The 22,272-nt window shown below is 44.3% G+C and overlaps 1 long non-coding RNA gene across 1 annotated transcript; it reads left to right on the forward strand.

Annotated features, from left to right (window-relative positions):
• The first annotated feature begins 697 nt into the window (after positions 1–697).
• LOC105515176 lies at positions 698–8,689 on the forward strand. Its single transcript, XR_001002278.1, has 2 exons — positions 698–849; positions 8,268–8,689. It is a non-coding gene; the product is annotated as an uncharacterized LOC105515176 (long non-coding RNA).
• The last annotated feature ends 13,583 nt before the right edge of the window (positions 8,690–22,272 follow it).

Here is a 22,272-nt window from a genome sequence, read left to right on the forward strand (position 1 = left end):
TGAATCTTTCATTACCTACCTGATTTATTCAACTCTAATTCTGCAATAAAATGGAATTCTTTTTCTCTCAAATTTGTTTCCTTAAATCAGAACACCCAATCTAATTCCCATCTGTAGTTCTGCAGTTTGTGGAATCAGTTCATGTCATTCTTTTTAAATTGGCCAACAGCATCAATTTAACAAGGCACTTCCCATAGCAAAGATATCCTTAGTTACGTTTTTGGATTTAAGCTGCACTAAAATCTAAGGAAATATTGAAACCTTTGAAGAAAGCACTAACTTTACTTCCTTCTTCCAGATCTAGGGGTCCCTGGTTACTCCTGAATTACTCCCATCGTCCAAAGCTGCTGTCTTCTGTTTATATATCATTTGAGGGAAACACAATTATTCTAAGAAGTTATGAACCACCCCTAAGTTATGACTTTTCTAAACATTCCAAGTATTATGATGACTTTCAGACTGGAGATTTGTGCTATCTATCCAGTCAAACTCGATCAGCCATGGCGCATTCAGAACATGTGTTGTCAACAAAAACTGACATCACAGAAATGGCTAAAGGTGTACCTCACCAGCCTGGCATCAGGTTCATCAGAGGCACTGCACATTGAGAAACAGCAGGTTAAAGTGACATCACCAAGGTGAATAGGTGAAATTCAGCTCCAACGTCAAAAGTTATTCTCAGGGAAGAAAATCATCTCTTCTTTCTTCCTCCTTCAGCTCCTGTTGGCCGGTGCTTTCCTGAACCTGAGCAATGTCTTTGCTCTTTCCAACTCCCACATTCAAAACAGAGTCTTACAACTCAGCCACATTTTCTGCTGAGGCAGCCACTGGGAACCAAGTGCCACCAAGGTCTGTGGCAACCAAAGGTGTGTGCGTGTGTGTGTGAGTGCGTGTGTGAGAGAGAATGTGAGTACATATTTGTTTGTTGTGTTTGTGTGTAGTATGAGTGGGTGTATGTCTGTGTCTGAGTGTTTGCATGTGTGTGAGAGTGTCTGTGTGTTTATGTGTGCATTTGTGTGTGTTGTGAGTGTATGGTTGTGTTTGTGTCTGTGTGGTGTGAGTGTGTGCATGTGTATCTCTGCATGTGTGTTTGTGTGGGGTTAGTGTATATGCATTAACGTGTGTGGGGGCCGTATGTGTGTGTGTATTGCTTTTCTTCTAGCCTCCTCCTCCACACCATCAGCCCACGCAATCCACACCTCCTAAAACAGAACCCACACCCATCCTACTACGAGGAACTGGAGGAAAAAAAAAAACAAACAAGCAACAAACCCTCCTGTCACAGTCAGAGCCCAAGGAGAAGAACTGGGTGTAGATTTCAATCAACCCTCCCAGGTCTGCAGGTGTGAGAGAAGGTCACCTTTCTTGAATATCATGACAGTTTTCAGCATGCATGACTCATCTATGTTATTCCAGTTCTCCTTCATTAGGGGGAGAAAATGCTTTTCTATCTTTAATGAATGCCAGTGATTCAGGAGTTCGAGAGAGGTGGGCCCTAATTAGTCAAGCAGGGTTTCCATTACACAGAAAGCTTGAAAGGAGGGATTTTGGCTATTCCTGTACCAGCAGCCAGAAGCCCAAGCCGGACCAGAATAGGGAGGTGTCGTTTTGTTGTTAGTTACCAAGAGAACCAGAGAAAGAGTTGTGAAACCAGGCTAAGGCCCTGGCACTGGCTTCCTTGTCTGTAAAATGCGAGTGCTGGACTGGAGTTCTGGATCTCTGCCAGCCCACAGATGCTATGACTCTAAAGTATTTGGTCAATATTAGGCAGTCCCCACTGGAAAGCTGGGTTAATAGACAACTTGTAGGCTTAGTCCTGAGAAAGCCTCACGACGTCACTAAGGAATATAGTAGAGAATCCAAAGAGGAGAGGGAGAACTTTACCTACTTTGGTGGAATAAACAGAGTTTTTTAATGAGAGAAGAGTAAGCCCTAGCCCAAATTGTGTAGCAACCACGGTTCACATCCAGCTCCCGCATAATCCTTTTTCCTTATCAATCTCAGTAAAGGATTTAAAATCAGTGACTTTTTGTTTTGATGGGTTCGAAGGTCACTGTTTTTCTGTCAAAGGGGTATGTGCATTTAAATCTTATTTTCAGTTGTGGGATGGAAGGCGCCTCTCTGTGGCAGGAGCTGCAGGCATGAGGAGTGGCTGGGGGAACGGGTGTGCACAGCTGCAGCCTCAAGGTCTCAAGCCTGATGACCTTACTTCTGGTGCAGGGACTTTGTAGGTTGGGAGGTCCATTCTCTCTCTCTCTCTCTCTCTCTCTCTCTCTCTCTCTCTCTCTCTCTCTCCTCTCGCTCTTGCTCTTACTCTCTCCCTCTCTGCTGATGGCTTATGCTTTCCCTCAAGAAGCGCTCAGAACTTTCTGTGGCCGCTCCTTGCTGAGTACAGCTGGCAACCCAGATGCCCCAAGTCCCCCGGCAGGAGTCCTTCCCAGAGGAGTCCTTCCTCCATGGAAAAACGCACCAGGAAGCCCTGCTTGGCAGAGGGCTGCCCTCTTTTGCCCTGAGCACCCTGGAGCGAGGCTGGAGTAGCTGAGGGCATGATGAGCAAAGCGGGGCTCTCCTCTCTGTTTGTTTGCATTCCTTTTGATGAGGCAGCTGGCGAAGCTTCTCCCCTGTCTCAGCTGAGGGGTGAGCAGACTGCGGCTGCTGCCTCTGATGTGCTCACTGGAGCATCACCTGCCTCCAGCCAGGAATTTCACCTGTCCCAGTGACACCAAAGATGTGAAGGAAGAATGTCCTCATCCACCTCAAACAACTCCCAAATGAATTTCCTTCTTTTGAGGGGACTGCCGACAGGAAAAAACATGGCATCACCAGGCACTGAGCACTTTAAGCAGACAGAGTCTCTTGTAAAATAGGATGCAGAGAGCCTTTAAGTCGCACATGGCATGAGCTGCCATGTCTTGAATTTGGGCAGCCAGTCCAGGCAGGCAAACCCAGCTGGAGAGGAACAAGACAGGGTGCCCAACAGGGGGCGGTGTATTGCACTCGCCCTCGGAGACAAAGGCTGCCAATGGACGGGTGGGTCCTAGCCTCAGCAAGGACGCCAGGAGTGTGACTCAGGTGTTATTGTTGATTAGAGGAGTGGCTAAGGCAGGAGAAATCGTGAATCATGCTGTGGCCACGTGGCACCAGAATCACACACTTGGTGAGACTGTGCTCATGCCCTGAGCCATTTCCTGATCTAAAACAAATACTTGAGTTTAAAGAGTTGAGTAAAGCTGCAGAACGTTTTGTAGATTTATCACATTTTCTCTGCTGCAACTATAGGCCTTGGAGAGCCTTACTTGTGGCAGTCCACACAAGAACCTTGTTTCTGTAAGTAGTTTACACTGAAAGCCAGTGACTTCATACATAAAGAATGTCCTCTCTGGCTGGCTCGCCCAGTCTCCACTTCTTCTGTTTTGTTTGTGTAATTGGTGCCGAGACAGAATTTTCAAAAGCATTCACCCAAAACTGAAGGGCCACGGGATATATGGCTTGGGAACAGCCTCCTTCTCCAGCCCCGCAGGCCGTTCTGGGGCTAGCCTGGCATTCCCCAGCTCGGACAAGGAACCCAGCAAGTGCATGGCTGTTGGAAGGCAGGTGCTTGTCCTGTTTCTGTTGTAGGCATGATATGTGATCTGGGTGACTTACTTACCCTCTCTAGCTATTAGTTTCCTAACCTGTAAAAATTATGTCCAAGATCCTGTCCAATTAAACTTTTAAGCCTGTCTGGATGAGGCTCAAGGCATTTTGGGGCTTGTGGAAGCAGTTCAAAGTTGGATCTGTGGTTTGAGTCTCCTTGGGGTGTCCTCTACCTAAGCCAGAACTCGGGCTCTGGAGCAAATGGAGCCAGTCCTCAGAATCACCTTGATATTTCATGGGCCTTTCATGTGGGTTTTTAAGTTACATTCCCCAGGCTGTTAGAGAAACAACAGCAACCACCAGAGACCATCCGGAACTAGAAGAGTCTAAGGGAACAAAGAAAGAGGGAATCTAAGAGGACGTGGGTAAAGCGGGATTCCTCAGAGCAACTGCTTCCGAGCAGTCATTTTATCATGAGACTTCCGTTTTTCCAATACTCGTATCTCCAAAACACATACCCTGTCTCTCTCTCTTCAGAGATCACATTGCCTCTGCCTTTTGGCATTATCTGCCATGTCTCAAATTTAATCAGTCTTTTTTCCCCTTTGTCTTGGCAATAGAACTACTTATCTCAATGCTTAGACTGTGAGTCTTGCAGTTCAAAGAGAAAATTGAGTCAGCAGAATAGGACTGACTCAGCATTCGCAGGTTGGCCACAGTGGGGCCAATTCTCTGGTCCATATTTTGGCCTAATTCCCATTGAAATCCAAGGCCCAGTAAGAAGTACAAGCTTTATATCTGTAATTATGAACAAAGGCTTTTAAGCGGCTACAGGGCAAAAAATAGGGACCTGCATCTCTCTATCAGCAATTACCCTAGACTTGTTATTGTAATAGCCCGACTGCCCGTGCAGTTGCTCACGTGGGCACAGGGGCCAGGCCTTTCCTATGCATGCCCTCAACTCGGCCCTCCCCACTTATGGCTGATGGGATCAGACCTACCACTCATCGTGAGTTAGGAAGGAGAAATGAGAAATGGAAAGCTGGAAAGATTTTATGTGTTCTTCTTCCCCTACTACTCACTGCTACTTCATTTTTTATTACTTAGCAGTAAGTTATCCTGAGCAAGTACTTTACTGTTACAGAAATGGAAGGAAAACCAAGAGGTATTAAGAATGCTGAGTCATCATGGGAGCTTGGACAGAATGACCAGGGGTGAAGTTACAGAAGGTGAAATGTACATCTCTGGGTATTAACAGTAGAATATTCTGGAGATTGAATTGCCCCAAGTTACAGCTTGTTACTCTAGAAATAAGGGCCAAAGGGACCTGTGGTAGAAATGGTAAGCTATCAAGTGATTTGCAGGGGTTATCAACCCTGGATCTGCATGAGAAATACTCCACAAACAAAAATTAGTCACAGCTAGACCGCACCCACTGAACCAGGGTTTCTGGGGGGCGGGTCTCAGGCATCAGTATCTTTAAAGGCTCTCAAGGTGATCTCAGTGCACAGCCAGGAATAAGAACACCAAAACACAGCAAGTATTTTTTTCTCCACCAAGGAAGGAAATTAAGAGATGTCCCAAGAGCTGGAAAGAGACTGCTACAGCATTAAATAAATAAAATTCTATATTTTTTTTCTTTTGAGGCAGAGTCTCGCTCTGTTGCCCAGGCTGGAGTGCAGTGCTGTGATCTTGGCTCACTACAACCTCCACCTCCCAGGTTCAAGCGATTCTCCTGCCTCAGCTTCCCGAGTAGCTGGGACTACAGGCATCCGCCACCATGTTCAGCTAATTTTTTGTATTTTTAGTAGAGACGTGTTCACCATGTTAGCCAGGATGGTCTCTGTCTCCTGACCTCGTGATCCATCTGCGTCGGCCTCCCGAAGTGCTGGGGTTACATGCGTGAGCCACCGTGCCTGGCCAAAATTCTATTTTTATAAAATATTGATGCTAATACCAAGTAACACTCATTATGTGTCAAGTTGTGCACTACATGTGGAACTTGCTTAAATTCATTTAATTCTTATAATCCTTCTGAAGGACTTATTATTATTAGCCCCATTTTACAGAGAAGGGCACTAAGTCTTACATGTAGTGACTTGTCCAAGGCAAACAAATTGAGATGTAGCAGGTGAAAGGCGCATATGTGTAAGGAGTATGGAAAATACCAAGATAAGTAAAACATAGGCTGACTCTCAAGTTGCTGGCTTTGAGTGTCAGAGCAAATGACTAAAAGTCCAAAGCAACATGGCAACTGTCATAGAGCTACAAAGTGTGATGGAACCACAGGAGAGGCAGGATTAGTCAGGGTTTTGTAGTGGAGTTTGAGCCTTAAAGAATGAGTTTCAGATTCTGCTAGGCAGGGATGGTCATCCACTGGTGGCAGGAGGAGGGGATTCCCAGGGAAAAGCATAGTGCACAGAAATCCAAGAAAGCAGCTGAAAGCTGGCAAATAGCCTGGTCAGATTCAGGTTAAAAAAAGAAAGTAATGTAAGGCTAGGAAGGGCAGTTGTCCTAAATTGTGGGATTTTAAATGTGATCTAGGAGGGAACAGGGCATCCTGCAGGTATCTGCACAGGGCGTGTGATGGAGCAGTGTTTCCAGAGGAGCTGCCAACCTGGGAGCCTCCAGGACGTCCTCTAAAGGGGAGTGAAGCAGGGTTGGACCGCTGGACTCCCAGTGGACCACAGAAGAAGGAAAGAAGGCGGAACACATCTGGGAAGATATTAAGCCTACAGCCCTCATGTTTGATCATGCCATCTTGGAGTTACTCTACACCCTCCCACAAAGCCTACCTTATTGTCAGGAACCACACCCCTGGCCCTGTCGGATCACTGGATCACCCCATGTGTCATTTTTCTTTGTTAGCTGAGGTTGCTGTTAATTGTTTTTTAATGTGAAAGAGGGTGTGCAGCTATGTTCTCTATGTACTTTGGATTCCTGTTGCATACATGTTTGTTTAGATATTGCCCTTTTTCTCGGTCTGTGATGACACATGATATTTGATTTTTTCATCAAGGGGGGAAGTGAAGAAAATGAAAATACGGGATTCTGAGCTAGGTGAGACTTCCTTATATTTCCATAGGCAGAGCATTTCACATTTTCCACAGCAGAACCTCTTGGGATTCTGGGGGTGCGGCCTATTGCAGCCCCCTAAAAGGGTACATTTCTTTGCAATTTTGTGTTTTATCTTTAAATGTCATGTAAATTCTCTGATCCCATAATATATCCAACCCTTCCTGTTATGCTGTACCAGGTTTATCCTGTGACTTGGTGACCGCTGGCTCACCCCCATGGACCTGTCTCTGATGAGAGGCCATCCTGATTGTTTCTGTCCAGGGCTGGGTTATTGATTTGGACATGAGTCACTTGAAAGACAGCTCTAAGCTGTCTATTTCACTGTGATCAAAGAAACACACATTTGACTAAGAAACCGTATGTCTTATTTTTGTGGTGTAGCTTAGTAGTTGTAAGATGTTAACATATATATCACATTGACCGCTGGGTAGAAAAATGCTCTCCAATTAAAGATCTCTTTGTTTACAACAAGGTCCATGGAGACAGATTGCTAATAAAGTCCAGTCGCCTTCTCCATTGTACAAAACCTATATGGGGGAGATTAAGGAGGGAAGAGGAGTTTTAGAGAGAAGAGAAGGGGTTTGGTCATTTGCCAGTATAGGTTGACAGCAGGAAACTATCCTTGACTGATTATCTTTGGGTAAAACAGGTACCTTCTTTAGAGCTCTATCCTCACACACAGTAACACCTCTTGCTCCAAAGGCTTGTGACCTCCCAGATACATCTTTAGTTGCTTCCTCTCAAGCCGTCAGCTTTTGTCCTCTAATACAGACTTATCAGCTCAGCTTCTCTGTGATTTTCTTCCTGTATCCCTTTTTTTTTTTTTTTTTTTTGAGATAAGGTTTAACTCTGTTGCCCAAGTTGGAGTGCCATGGTATGATCACAGCTCACTGCAGCCCTGAACTCCTGGGCTCAAATGATCCTCCTGCCACAGCCTTCCATGTAGCTGGGACCACAGGTGTGCGCCATCACATCCAGCTAATTTTTAAATTATTTGTAGAGACAGGGTCTTGCTATGTTCCCCAGGCTGGTCTTGAACTCCTGGGCTCAAGTGATCCTCCTGCCTCAGCCTCCCAAAGTGCTGGGATTACAGGCATGAGCCACCTCACTTGGCCTTTTATCCCATCTTGATGAAGGGGTTAAGAGAGTCCATCTTTCCACTCCATTTGTCTCTTCTTGGTCTTCTCCAGAGATGTTGCCTCTTTAATAGGGTATTAATGCCAGGGTTCTCCTGGATCCTGCCTCTCTTCTTCACTTGGACTGAATGAGGGCCTTCTCACCAGTCCTTGTCCCTGGCCTGCCTCTATAGGGCACAGTCATGTTTGATGGGTGCCCTACCCTGAAGGATGCTGTGGCTGCTCACCACTGAGCCCTTCTGCTAGGAGGGGGCCTCCCCAGGCTCCTCCTGCCCTGAACCTGTTCTGGGGCTCCTGCTGTGACCTCAGTTCAGCTCTTTCAAACACCAATGACCACAGTTGATAATGGCTTAGGGTTTATTCCAAATGTTTCATTACTAGCTCATCTATTTTCTTTTCTGGTCAAGCTAAGTTACAGTGGTTAATATAGATTAGTGACTCATTAAATATTTCTTGATTTTGATATGCCTCCATCAGAGACCTGAGCCACAGAAACACTCATACATGAGCCAAGAAGAAAAAAATTGTGTGGCAGCTGCCCAGCTCTGCTCTGCAATCTTGCGCTTCCTGTTTACTAAGAAGACCTGATGAACCTGTATCTACTACTACCCAGGGCACATTAGAGTCATCACAACCCCTGCTAGATGACTATTTTGATATGGAGGGGAAAGAATTGCTCCCCTCAGCCCCTGGGGATAAATTTAGGACCATCACTGGCCAGCGTTATGTCCTTGTCTGAGGAGTTGGAACTGGGAACCCAAAGGGAAAGTTCACCTGACTTGGAAATGTGCATACAAGTAGTCTCTCAACACTAGGACGTTTACAGTGAAGAAAGCATCACTGAAGAGAGCTGTGGTTCATTGGGATGGCCTGGCCATAATAAACTGTCCTGAATGGAACACTTTCACGGGGCTGCTTTGGGGATAGTTGGAGCAAAGTCGAATCTGTTACATGAAGTCAGGGTTGGAGATGTGCAAATGATTGCAGAGTGGGTCTGGAAGCAGGAGGGAAAACACTGGTCTCCAATGAGAGGGCCTCAGGGAATGGGGAGAAGATAAGGAGAAGTCAACTCTTCCCACAGGTGAATCGGAAGGAGAACAGCTACCCAAAGTCCAAGTGTTAGGTGGGCTGAGGTCTAACTGTGTACCTGGTCAAGCTTTTCAAATCCTTATGGGAGGGATGGAAGCCACTCCACAGGCAGGATCTCAGCTGTATCCTGAGGCTGCTAGGTCAAGTAACAGCAGGGAGGTTGCAGAGTGCCCTTCCAGAGCAGCTTTATTGTGGAGAGAGCAACCACAGAGCAGATCCTGGCCAGTAGAGCTTCTTCTGGACTCCGTTCCCCCCAGCTCCCTGAGTTTCTGCTCATGACAGTTGAAAATAATTACCAAAGATACAATGGGGAGGAAGCTGCATTCTTTCTTTTCTAACTACCCACTGTCAGCTTTTCTAGAAAGCAACTTTCATGCTTTCTACCCAACAGTGAAAAATTGTGAATGAAATGATCATTTCTTTGCAAAAACAGACATTATTTCATAAGGAGTGCATCTAAAGCAATGAAGCTTTGTTTCTGGGTTCCATGCCTTTGCTGCACGGACCAGTTACATGAATCACATAGGGAGAGCCATTTAGAACAGGCCCTGCTGTTGAGCACACTTCATGAAAAGGGGCTCGGAGTCACATTGCACAAAGGTTTTCTTAGGAAGCCGGGCCTTCAGTGATGCTTGTCCAAACGACTCACTGTTCTCTACATGTGAATGGGATTTGTTGTTGTCATGGTTACAGTTAACAGAAATTCAATTCAACATAATGACATATATATACATCAATGGTGACATCAGATTTGACCCCTTTATGTCTGAAAAGAAACACTAGTGCCTCTCTTTGGAGGTTCTATTGGGGCTTTATGAAGCCCTGTGCAGCTTTGGACTTCCATACATTCATTTAATTTATAGTTATTGAAATCTACTATGTGCCAGGCACTATGCTGGCACTACAGATACTGGAAAAAATGATCCAGTCTCTGCCCCTAAGGAGCTTAGAATCTGGGAGGAAAAATAAGACCAATGAGTCTATCACATGGGGCAAGGGTATTGTGAACAGGAAGGTACTACAAAGGCAATCCTGAAAGGATGCATTCTTCAGATAAGAAGTTCTAGCTTGTTTGAATTATGGTAAATGGAGTGCCTTAGTGTTCTATTGGCCTTGTAACAAATTACATTAGTGGCTTAAAGGAACACGAATTTATTATCTTACAACTCTATAGTTAGAATTCTGACATGGGTGTCAATGGGTTACAATCAAGGTATCAGCAGAACTGTGTTCCTTTTTGCGGGGCTCCAGGGGGAATCCATTTGCTTGTCTTTTCCAGCTTCTGGAGGCTGCCCCCACCCCTTGGCTCATGGCCCCCTCCTCCATCCTCAAAGCCAGCCATGGTGCGTCTCTCTGACCATTCTTCCACAGTTACGGCTCACTCTGACGACAGCTGGGAAAGGCCCTCCCCTTTTTGAGAACCATGTGATTAGATTGAGTCCTCCTGGATAATCCAGGCTCATCTCACTATCTCAGGGCTTGAAACTTAACCACATTTGCAAGGTAAAGTAATATATTTACCAGTGCTGGGGATTAGACATGGACATGTTTGGGAACTATTATTCCTGTCACACTGAGGAAAGATTTGTCACTGTAGAGATATTTTTTCTATACTTTTTTTCCTTTTTTGTTTTTTCATTCATTACCCAACAGAGATGCTGTTTGCTATCAAAACACCATTGCCTGTGGTAGTGGGTGCAGAAATGTATTGGGCAGAGCTGCTGGGGTGGGGAGAGAGTAGTTATTTCAATATCTCTTAGTAGAATGTGGAGTTTGGGAAAGATAATTTAATATTTATATATGAAAGGAATAATAAAGTCACATCACATAATGCTAACTACAGGAAGCAAAGCTCAACCAAATATTCTTGGCCAGTGGAGCTAAGCAGAGATGTGGCAACTCCATTACCTATGACTGGGAACAGGGTCAAGGAGTGGGGGGTGGACACCGTGGAGGACACTTCCCTGGGAGGTTTATATCAGACTCTTTCCAGAGAAGATGGAAAAGCATTTAGTTAGGCCAGGATAAAAGGCTTCTAACAAGTGTCCCCACCCCCATGCTCTCTTTAGTCTAACCCATTTTCAAATTTTTTTTTTTCTTACCCAGTCATGGGTTCCTTTGAGGAATCCTGTGCTGAGGTGTTTTATTAATAGCTGCAGCTCTGGAGCTGGTATTGGTAATGCCTGGCACAGGGCAGACTCTCAGTAAACGTTTGCTGAATGAATGAAATACACTGAATGACTGTTGTTCATGTTACTCCTGTCCCAGAACCTGCAACCGTCCCCCATTATTCACTGAATAAAATCCAGTTGTTCCAAACTTGCTCCCTGATTCCCTTCCATCACCTTGTATCTCCCCAGGTCCAAAACCTCTCTTTTCCAAGGCTGTAGTATCAGCACAAGGCCGCTTTGGCTGCCATGACAAAGTGCTACAGACTGGTGGCTTAAACAACAGAAATGTATTTTCTGGAAACAAAATGTTAGAAATCAAGGTGCCAGCAGGGTTGGTTCCTTCTGATGCCTCTCTCCTTGGCTGGTAGATGGCTATCTTCTCCCTGCGTCTTCATGTTGTCCTTTTTCCGCCTCTCGTTGTCCAAATGCCCTCTTCTTGTAAGGACAATGGTCATATTGGATTAGGGCCCACCCTCATGACCTTATTTTGAATTATCTCTTTAAAGGCCTTATCTTCAAATATAGTCACATTTGAGGTACCAGGGATTAATACTCCAACCTACAAATTTTGTGAAAACATAACTGAGCCCATAGCAAATGCTTATCTCATTCCTTTCTTTATAGTCTTCTCTGATTCTTTTTTCCTTATCTCTTTTCTTCCTATCTTCTCTGCACCAAAATTTTCCCACCTTGTACAGTGCACACACACACACACACACACATTCACACTCATCCTGTAAGTCATTTCTCTCTTCTGAATAACTATAGCTCTAAATATTTTTCTTGTGGTACTTATCACTTTTGTCTTGTATTATATTATCTTGTGTTATACTTTACCTTGTATTATACTACCTTGTCTTATATTATTATATATATTATATGTGTTATTTCCTCAACTAGAGTGTAAGCTCCTCCTGGGAAGACTCTAACTAATCTTTTTCTCTCTTACATGACTTGGCACAATGTCTTGAACATGGTAAATGCTCAAGAAATATCTGATGAGTGAATGTAGATGGTAGGAGATAATTAAAAAGTAGTCACTTGAGTATGGGATGAGTTAAATTTATTACAGATACATTTATTTCTTGCTTGAGTAACAGTTCCCAGAGGGCAAGAAATCAGAATCATGTGCAAGTTTGGAATCAATGGATGCTTTCTGACAAGACTAATAATGTACACCAGAAAAACTGGCTGGTCTCACAGCAGCATAATCCAGTGGTATGGCCGAGAGACATTTAGCACCATTGCTAAGAGCACCAGTTCTGAACTGGACTGCCTGGGTTTGACCTTGCCTATGTGCTATAATTTGAATGTGGTTTGTCCCCAGCAAAACTCACATTAAAATTTAATTAACAATGTAGTTGTGTTGGGAGGTGGTGCCTTTAAGAGGTGATTAAGTTGTTAGGATAGATTAATGCCTTTCTTGAAAGACTGGGTTAGTCTTGCAGGAATGGATTAGTTCCCCCAGCAGCAGGTTGTTGTAAAGTAAAGTAACAATGTTTTTGCTCTTTCCACACATCTGGTTCCCCTTTCATGTCTCTGTGATGTTTTGACCCAGCATGAGGATCTCACCAGAAGCCATCAGAGACAGCCACCCGACCTTGAATTTCCCAGCCTGCAGAACCATGAGCTAAATAAACCTTTTTCTTTACAGAGGGCTTCTGTTATAGCAACACAAAATGAACTAGGTCACTGTGTGACCCTGAAAAACTTACATGTCCTCTCTGTGTCTCAGTTTCCTCATCTATCAATTGAGATAATATCTATGTATATATCCTCCTCATAGGCTCTGTGGCACTTCACATAGAGCCTGGCACATAGTAAGCACACAGTACATGTTGGCTATTATTATCACCAGTGATTTCAGACGGCTTTAAAGTGCCGCTAACTTCTACCCCTTAAGTGGAGTCATTATACTTCACTGCAAAAATAGGAAAAGTTCTTCAAAAATGTGACACTTCCTCCCAAGGATCTGCAATTAGCTTTGGGTATTATTCTCCTTTATGTGTGTGTTTCTGGACATGGTGCAGGAAAAGCAGGTAGAACTTGCTCACGTAGTGGTTGGGTCTTTGTGAGATGTGACAGCCAAGTCCCTAATTATTCTCAGAAATGTCAGAACTCACTGGCTGCGACTGGGCTTGACAGTTCAAGGGCTAATTAACTCTAAACCCTGCTTCTTGGATTGCCTCATTTGCAATTCTTGGTCACTTATTTTCTTAAGTCTTTTAAAAAATCCATTTAGCAGTTTGATAGAAGGTAGGAATGTGGCATGCGACAGATCAGTGGCAAGGGAGTGCCTCAGCCAGAACCTTGTACCCTATGGAGGTGCAAGTGAGGTGTACGTATTCAGGGTTGTCCCTCTCCAAGGCCTGCTCTTGAAATGCGGAGGGAGCCTCAGCATGTGCGAGACTCCCAGAGAAAGTCACACCAGCCAATACTGAGTTCCGATTTTTCTGCTTCAGAGGAGGCTTTCTTTTCTCTTTTCCCTTGACCATCTCCAATGAGATAATTTTCTCAGGACTTGCCTTTTTTTCCCAAAAGCCTCATTAAAAACAAATCAAACATATGCTAAACGAAATAAGTCAGTCACAAAAGAACATAGATTGTATGATTCCATTTATATGAACTATCTGGAACAGCAAATTCATAGACAGCAAGTAGATTAGAGGTTACCAGGGACTGGGGACAGAGAGGAATGGGGAGTTACTGCTTAATGGGTACAGAGTTTCAGTGCAGGGTGATGTGAGGAAAGGATTTTACAAATGCATAATGGTTGATCCGGCACTGTGGCTCTCTTCTGTAATCCCAGCACTTTGGGAAGTTGAGGCAGGGGGATCATTTGAGGTCAGGAGTTTGAGACGGGTGGATCACAAGGTCAGGAGATCGAGACCATCCTGGCCAACATGGTGAAAACCTGTCTTTACTAAAAATACAAAAATTAACTGGTGTGGTGGCACACACCTTTAATCTCAGCTACTCGGGAGGCTGAGGCAGGAGAATCACTTGAACCAGGGAGTTGGAGGTTGCAGTGAGCTGAGATTGCGCCACTGCACTCCAGCCTGGTGACAGAGTGAGACTCCATCTCAAAATAAATAAATAAATAAATAAATAAATAAATAAATAAATAAATAAATGCATAGTGGTGGTGGAAGCACAACATTGTGAGTGTAATCAATGCCACTGAACTCAAAATGCTTAAATGGCATATTTCATGTTACATACATTTTATCACAATTTTTTTAAATGTTGAAAAGCAAAGGAAAAAGCATTGTCCCCACCCTTTAGCATCACATATAGGACTGTCCATGCTCAGACTCCTGCAGATGGGCCAGAGGTACCACATGAGGTGAAGCTCACAGAACACTCGGGGCTTGCTGCCTCACCTCCGTGCCTTTGCACCTGCTGGTGCTCCTACACGAAATGTTCTCTCTCTCCTGTCTCCCTGGCAAACTCCCATCATCTTTAGAACCACAAGTTAATTGTTCTTCTCTCTGTAAATTCTTCCTGATTCTCTTGCCTGTACCTTTACAGGAAGAGCTGCTTACCTCCTTTGTGACTTTTTGTGCATTATGCCATTACAGCGCTTACCAGACCCGATTGCAATTTGTTTTCCTTTTGTGAATATCAACTTACAATACATACAGTAAAATTCACTCCTTTTAGCGTACATTTCTGTGAGTTTTGATAAATACAGTTAGTAGTGTAATCAACACCAACAACAGTTTCATTACTGCTCCCACCCCAAAACTCCCTCACATCTCTCTGTAGTCAGTTCCTCCCCCCAGCTCCTGATCTGTTTTTGGTCTCTCTAGTTTGGCCTCTCTATATGACATTTTCAAGAGTGTCATACAATTGAAACCATGCAGTACGTATCACAGTCTGTTGCCACTGGTTCTTGTTTGTATAGCTGTCTCGTTCTAGACTTGAGCTCCTAATATCAGACTCTGTCTTACTTATTTTTTCCCTGCACCAAGAGTGGTGTGTGCTCCGTGGTGGTGTTGTGTGCCTGTCAGTAAAATGATTGAATGAAAGCATGACGTTAGAACCTGTTTCTAATAAAAACAATCCCAGCACAGTGTCCTTGGCTTGGGATTCAGTGGGAGGCTCCAGGCAGGAGCAGAAGCAGCTGGTTGCAAGGCAGTCATGACCAGACACGGCAGACAGAAGTGAAGTTCCCCAGCCCTTCCTTCCAGGGCAGTGACAAGGAGCTGAAAGCAGGGAGGCAATTGGCACCAGGCTGTCTGGAGCTGGAGCCCTCCTTCCTGTCAGCAATGGTCACTCACGAGGCCACCACAGCCCCACGAGGCCACACCCATCCACAGTACCTCTAGACTGGGCAGTCTGGTCCTGACCCAGGACCTTCCTGTTGGAGGGCACCTCTGGGACTCCCAGTCAGCCAGCCCAGAAGCAGCCCAGTGGGATCCAAGCATGGGCAGTAACGAACCAGGATGTTGGGAGGAGCAGGTTCAGAACCTCAGAACCACCTAGCTTTTGCCTCTTCCTGCATCCTCCTCTATTCCCACCTCTGCCCGCTCATTCCTACCTCCACCTTCACACACAAAGCCACGCATATCCAGAGGATCTTTTGCTTGGTCTATACCACCCTAATTTCAAGGAAATAAAGAATGCCATGTAGCCATTTGAGTTGCTATTTTCCATTATGGTTTTCTATTTTAGCCTTCACGGGGGACCCTGGGGAAGCCCTCATCTCCCACTTCCCCATCTTGTAGTTATTGTCTCAATAGGAACAAAAGTCCTGCATCCCTATTATTCCTCTTTTCTTCCACGCTTTATTAAATCTTTTATTAGCCCCTCAATGAGAGCTCCTCGAAGGCCAGTAGCACAGCCGGGTCCTGGGACTTTTGCGCGAGCACCATCTGTGATTAAAGAGAAATCATAACACAGTAAGGGCCATGTGGTAAACACTAAATAAATGACTGTTAAATAAACCGAGTCAAAAATTCATGATCAAACAAATACGGATTATGGCAGCTGCCTACATCTTTATTGACCTTCAGTTTGGAATGACCACTACCTCTGGATCATGTCCTGGGGCAGAGCAGGAAGAAACCATTCACTCCTTAAGGTATGAGTAACTTCAGTTCAATAATTAATAAGCAAAAGGGTAGAAACCTGTGGTTAAAATGACATGTGGAGAATATGGCATGAATGTTAATTCAATTTCTTACTATTACAGCAATTGCGAATTGTCTTTTACAATAACTTTATTACTTTGTTTTTCAGTGGAAGTGAAAATTTTTTAAAAATTCTTTTCTGGGTCAGAGGACCAAGAATCTGTTCCAGGATTTTCACATTCAAAGTTGCGTTTCTTTTGAAACGTGTAGACTTTGCATCATTAACCCAACAGATATGTCTTGACTGTCTCCTTTAACTCTGAATGCTGTTTAGGATACAGAAAAAAGGATAGGAATTGCCTGAAAAGTCCTGTGGGTGTTCAGAGGAACCCTGCTCACATATGCACCTCGGTGGCCAATGGAACCTCCTCTTCAGATGACAAATCACTGATTCGGGTCCCAGCCTCAGAACTGCACTGCTTATAGGTGCATTTTATAGCAATGCCTTGTGTATACTCGTTAGATTGAATTTGCTGATTTCACAAGCATGCGCCAGGGAACCAGGGACAAAAATGCACAGTGACAATATCTAAGGTTCGATAGAGGGAGAAATGCGCCTACAACAGTAACTCAAACTGAAGAACCAAGTGGAAGCTGCCATCAGAGGCCCCCAGACACAGAGTCAGGGCTCGACTGCCTCTTCAGAGGCCTGGGATCATCACAGCAATCGGCAGGCACCCTGGGGTGTGATACAGCCGGCTGCAAAGGATCCTCTAGGCCAACCGTGACTCATTGGCCTGAGGCTCCCACTGTCTGTACCCATGAGGCTGGAGAAAGAACATGGGCTTTGAGCAAATACAGCTGGAATCCTGGTTCTGTTCTGGACAGGTGCGAGATTTCCGACATTTCCAACATGACCTGTCTCAGCTTTTGCTTGTCTGGAATATGATGCTAATGCCCCCTTCCCCCTAGGATGGCAGAAAGTATTCCATGAGACAGTGTATAGAAAGCTCTCACAAAGCATATAGAAGGCGTAATGCCTTTCCCTCCACCGCCTACCTTCAAAGAATGAAGGCCCTGCCAAAGCACGCCCACAGGGCAACACAGCTCCTCACTTCCAGGCCGCAGAACAAGCACATCTTAACTGGGCCAGACCCGGGAAGTCTGGAGTGTGGAACACTGAGAGGGTTTTTGCTGCAGGTTGGAGATAACCAGTGGGTGGTCCCAGGGTGATGGGTGTACTTATGAGGCTCATTAGGACAGAGGACAGAGGCAAACAGTGGAGGGAGGAAATCAAAATCAACCCGGTCTCGTATCACACTGGACACACAGTCTAATATTCGCTCCTGATGCTAGAGCCCAGGCGATGCGCTTGTTTATGACACAGAGTTCTTGTCTGCCCCCTCCTTAGTCCTGCACCAGCCGGACACAGGGCTTTGACTTCTCCCCTTGCTCCTCTTTTAGATCATTACCCCTGAAATGCTCTTGGCTGGATGTCCCAGGGGTTCACCGAGAGCAAATCTGTGGCAAGCAGAAAGAAGGGGCTGGAACGGCACGTGAATGGCAGTCAGGTCTCGGAATCGAATCTGAGAAACCATCTGCCTTTGTCCTCCATGAGGATTCTGCGTTGGAGAGGGGATGGCCCTCCTCGGCGCCTCCTCCACAGTGGCTGAGAGAATCCGCCATCTGGTGACATGGCGGGAGGCGGTGGGGAAGGGGGGTCTACTCTGAGGGACACCTAGGCGAGGGGATGGCCTTGTGCTCATCATCACGGCAGCCCCACTCTGCACATGGGGCCTCATTTCTCCACGCTAGGCCAAGTGAACAGTCTCACTCTGCTCTTGCTCATTCTTTGCTTTGCGCTTTTGGCTGCTCAAATTTTGAATGCCAGACCAACCTTTTAAATGCATGTATATTCCTGGCAACACTCCATGGGAGTATTTATCACACTGAATGCAAAATAGGAGACTCTACTTAGGGCTGGGACTCAGAAAACCCCCAAGGAAGGAGGCGACTCTATCAACTCAATCAAGGACCCCTGGGAGGCACGATGTCACTTCCACTTACCCCAAACTCAAGATTTAATCATTATAAGCCAAAGAAATATGATTGATGGTCTCTCTGTATAATTCAATCACACACGTCCCAGTAGCAGGGAAGCATTTGGACCAGGTTGCCAGTTTTTTCTTATTCAACAATCCCGATGGCTCAGGGGTGGTACCAATAAGATATTAATTTCCCTGGAGAAATTTTCTTCTAATCATGCATATTGAGCTTGAAGCCCTTAGGCACAGGCAGATTCGGATAATTTATTTTTTTCACCTGAAGCTATTTTTTTGTTTTTGTTTTACTCACAGTTCATAGTGTTTATTACATTCTCTTGAGAAAATTTCTCTCCACTTTCCGCACTTTATGTCCTCAGTCTTTTTGGCATAAGACAGGATGTGGCTTTGCAGCTGCCTCCAACCACGCCTTTGGAAGCAAGAGATGGCAGCTCCCAGGCTCCCTGGGCCTGCAGTCCAGATGTGAGAGCGTGAGAAGCTGTCTTCCTGGGCTAGAACGAAATGTGGGTGATTCAGTCTCATTTAGCCCTGCCTACAGAAAGGTTTTTCTTTTCAGGGGCATTTTTAAAAGATAGTAACTCTTATTCTCCAGGTAAATCGCCATCAGAAGCTAATTTCTGAACATCTACCATCATTGACCATTTTTGGCTTGGGTTTAAACAAAAATGTAAATTAAATTAAATAAATAGCCACCATCATCTCCAAGGCCTACTTAGGTTAGAGAAAGTGTAGCTAGAGAGACAAGAGCTGGATGGAAAGCGTCTTCATTCCACACGTTGAGAGTAAATCAGTGAAGTGCCTCTGAAATATTCAAAAAAAGTAAGAAATTCGATATAAAAGTAGACTAGGTCAACATGAGCCTCTAGGGTCCTGTAGCTATTGGGCTAGTGCAGAGCCTAGGGTTAACATGGATCTATTTCACTTAGACTGCCCTGGGAATTTTCCTGCACATTCGTCACACAATTTGATTCGGGTTGTCCCACTGCCCGGGGAAGCTGGGCTACGTGTGAGATTTGTTTGGAAGCAGTAATGAATCCAACTGGGGATGAACGTCTAGGTTTGAGGAGCAAGCACTTCTAGCCACAAAAAATATCCAAATAAGGATGGAGGGGCGAGAACAGTCAAATGTAGCTTACTCATTGTTTTCAATAGGTGTGCTTTCAGTTTTCTTCTCCATCATCAGGGTGCTAGCAGTGTTGCATCAGCATCCGTATAAAGAAAGGGAGATGCAACAGGGAGCCGTGGGGAAAGCTCTGCCTGAGGAGCTGGGAGTGTGAGGGGTCTGCTGTCCCTGGCTGGGCGGCCACAGAGACGCCACGGACGCCTCTGGCCCCACTGCAAAAGTCTGTTGGTTTATGTTTCTAAGTGATCATCATGTCTTTAGAAATTAGCCATGCAGATGAGCTCTCCCCAGACGTTTGTTGGAAGATTTTAGTAAGTACAGATGCTCCTTGACTTACAGTGGGGTCACATCCTAATAAACCCATCATAAGCTGAAAATATTATAGGTCAAAACTGCATTTAATACACCTAACCTGCCAAACATCAGAGCTGAACATAACCTTCCTAAATGCACCTACAATTGGGCAAAATCATCTAACACAAAGCCTATTTTATAATAAGGTGTTAGATTGAATGCTGTAGTAAAAGTGAAAAACAATGGTTGTATGGGTACTAGAAATACAGTTTCTACTGAATGCATGCCACTTTCGCTTCACCATAAACTTGAAAAATCATTCGTCAAGGAATGTCTGTAGTTGTTTTTGTTGAATTGTGTCCCCCAGAAAGATACGTTCGCGTTCGAACCCTGGGTACCTGTAAATGTGACCTTATGTTGAAACAGAATATTTGCAGATGTCATCAAGTTAAGATGAGGTTATACTGGATTAGGGTGGACTCTAATCCAATGACTGGTGTCCTTATAAAGAGGAGAATTTGGACACAGACGTAGAAAGAATGCTATGTGACGAGGGAGGCAGAGAAGGTAGGGACCGGAGTGATGTGCCTACAAGCCAAAGGACACCAAGGATCGCCAGGCAAATACCAGAATCTAAGAGAGAGATTTGGAATGGACTCTCCCTCAAGCCTCCAGAAAGAACCAACCTTGCCATCCTGTTGAAGGGAACACAACTGTCCCAGAAGTGACCACATCTTAATCCTGAACTTGTGGCCTCCAGAACTGTAAAAGAATAAATTTCTGTTGTTTTAAGCCACCCAGTTTGTGGTACATTGTCATGACAGCCCTAGGAATCCAACACAGCAGTTATCTCACACAGGCCAGTATAACTAGTTTAGAACAAGATTCATTATATCTGTTAGATGTCAAGGGAATATTTTTTGGTTTCAGTGATAGCAAGTTTATTTTGATAATACAACTGACTTTGCTATTTTTACTGGGAGTTTTTGGAATACATATTCATTTCATGCTCCTAAAAAGATTAAGCACGCATGTGTGCATGTGTATATCTATCCATCCACTAAGTTGTATCTCATTAAAAAAAAAAATGAAATCAGGCTGGGCATGGTGGCTTACACCTGTAACCCCAGCACTATGGGAGGCTGAGGCAGGTGGATCACCTGAGGTCGGATGTTCGAGACCAGACTGACCAACATGGTGAAATCCCAACTCTACTTAAAATACAAATATTAGCCAGGTGTGGTGGTGGGGACCTGTAATCTCAGCTACTTGGGAGCCTGAGACAGGAGAATTGCTTGAACCCAGGTGGTGGAGGTTGCGGTGAGCTGCGATTGTGCCATTGCACTCCAGTCTGGGCAACGAGAGCAAAACTCCGTCTAAAAAAAAAAAGAAAAAAAAAACAAGAAATCCTATTTTTTAGTATCAGGAAATGAATTAAATACTTCATCTATTTTCTATAAAAAGGTGACCTATGTTTACATTTTCAACCTCATATTTAACAGTGATTGTGCAATATTATTGCATTCTCTAGTTAGCCACTCCCAAGCAGTGGAAATGTCTGCTTGCCAGCTCTCAGTGGAGAAGTAAATTGCCCTCTGACAGTGCTGGTGAGGCGCCACTCTATTTAAAGGCAGTTTGAGGAAGAGTGATCATCTCCTATGTGGGGAAGGCCAAGTTAAGACTTCTGTTCAGATCCACTGGAATTTACGTATCTACGAGACCCACTGGAGGACGCTTCCACCTTGGTTCATGCTACACAAAAAGAAGCAGACCCCTGACAACTATTTGGTGACTGGCATAAATGAAGACTTACCGAACTTGAATGTGGGCCTCAAAACTGATTTTTATTTTGACTTAATTATCTGGCTTAAGACTTTTCTTTTTTACTGATTGGCCTGATTTTCACAGTCATGTTGTCATTTTTCTCATCAGCTTACTGAAACAGCCTTGGAGTCATGTACAATTCAACGTGCATGCACACAATTCAGTGCTGCCCTTCAAAACTTTCTGTCCTACCATCGTTCCGTTTTGGTTTTTGTTTTCCAGAATACTACTCATTTAAGTAAGGAGAACTGAAGGGAGCTTTTAAAAAATGATTCTGAAAGAGTTTATATGATCACTGGGAAATATATATTCTATTTCTCTAAATAAAATAATAATTTTAAAAATAAAGTGGAATATGAAAATCAGCCTGTGATTTTTAAGTAACCACGTTTTTAAAAATCAGCTTTTTAAAATGGGACATTTTCAAATCTAATTTATAAAATTATTGTTTGAATTAGAAAAAGAGAATTTCTGGCACCTCTGCAGTTGGGAACTCTATGTGCCCTGGAATTAACAAGAGAGACTGAACTACACATTGCTGGTTGGTTGACTGGGCAGAATGAGAAAGACAGTCTTTAAACTGAAAAACAATTTTCTATCTTTTTCTGTAGAAAGTGTGTTTTTCAGAAGATATGTATGTATATATTCATCACATATATATTACAGACAAATAATCCTAAGTGTAGAATCTTAACTGAAAATATATGAACTGTTGGCCAGGGGCGGTGGCTCATGCCTGTAATCCTAGCACTTTCGGAGACCAAGGCAGGCAGATCACAAGGTCAAGAGATTGAGACCATCCTGACCAACATGGTGAAATCTCATCTCTACTAAAAATACAAA

Source organism: Colobus angolensis, unplaced genomic scaffold (genome assembly GCF_000951035.1).
Source record: "Colobus angolensis palliatus isolate OR3802 unplaced genomic scaffold, Cang.pa_1.0 Scaffold255, whole genome shotgun sequence".
Classification (NCBI taxonomy): Eukaryota; Metazoa; Chordata; class Mammalia; order Primates; family Cercopithecidae; genus Colobus; species Colobus angolensis.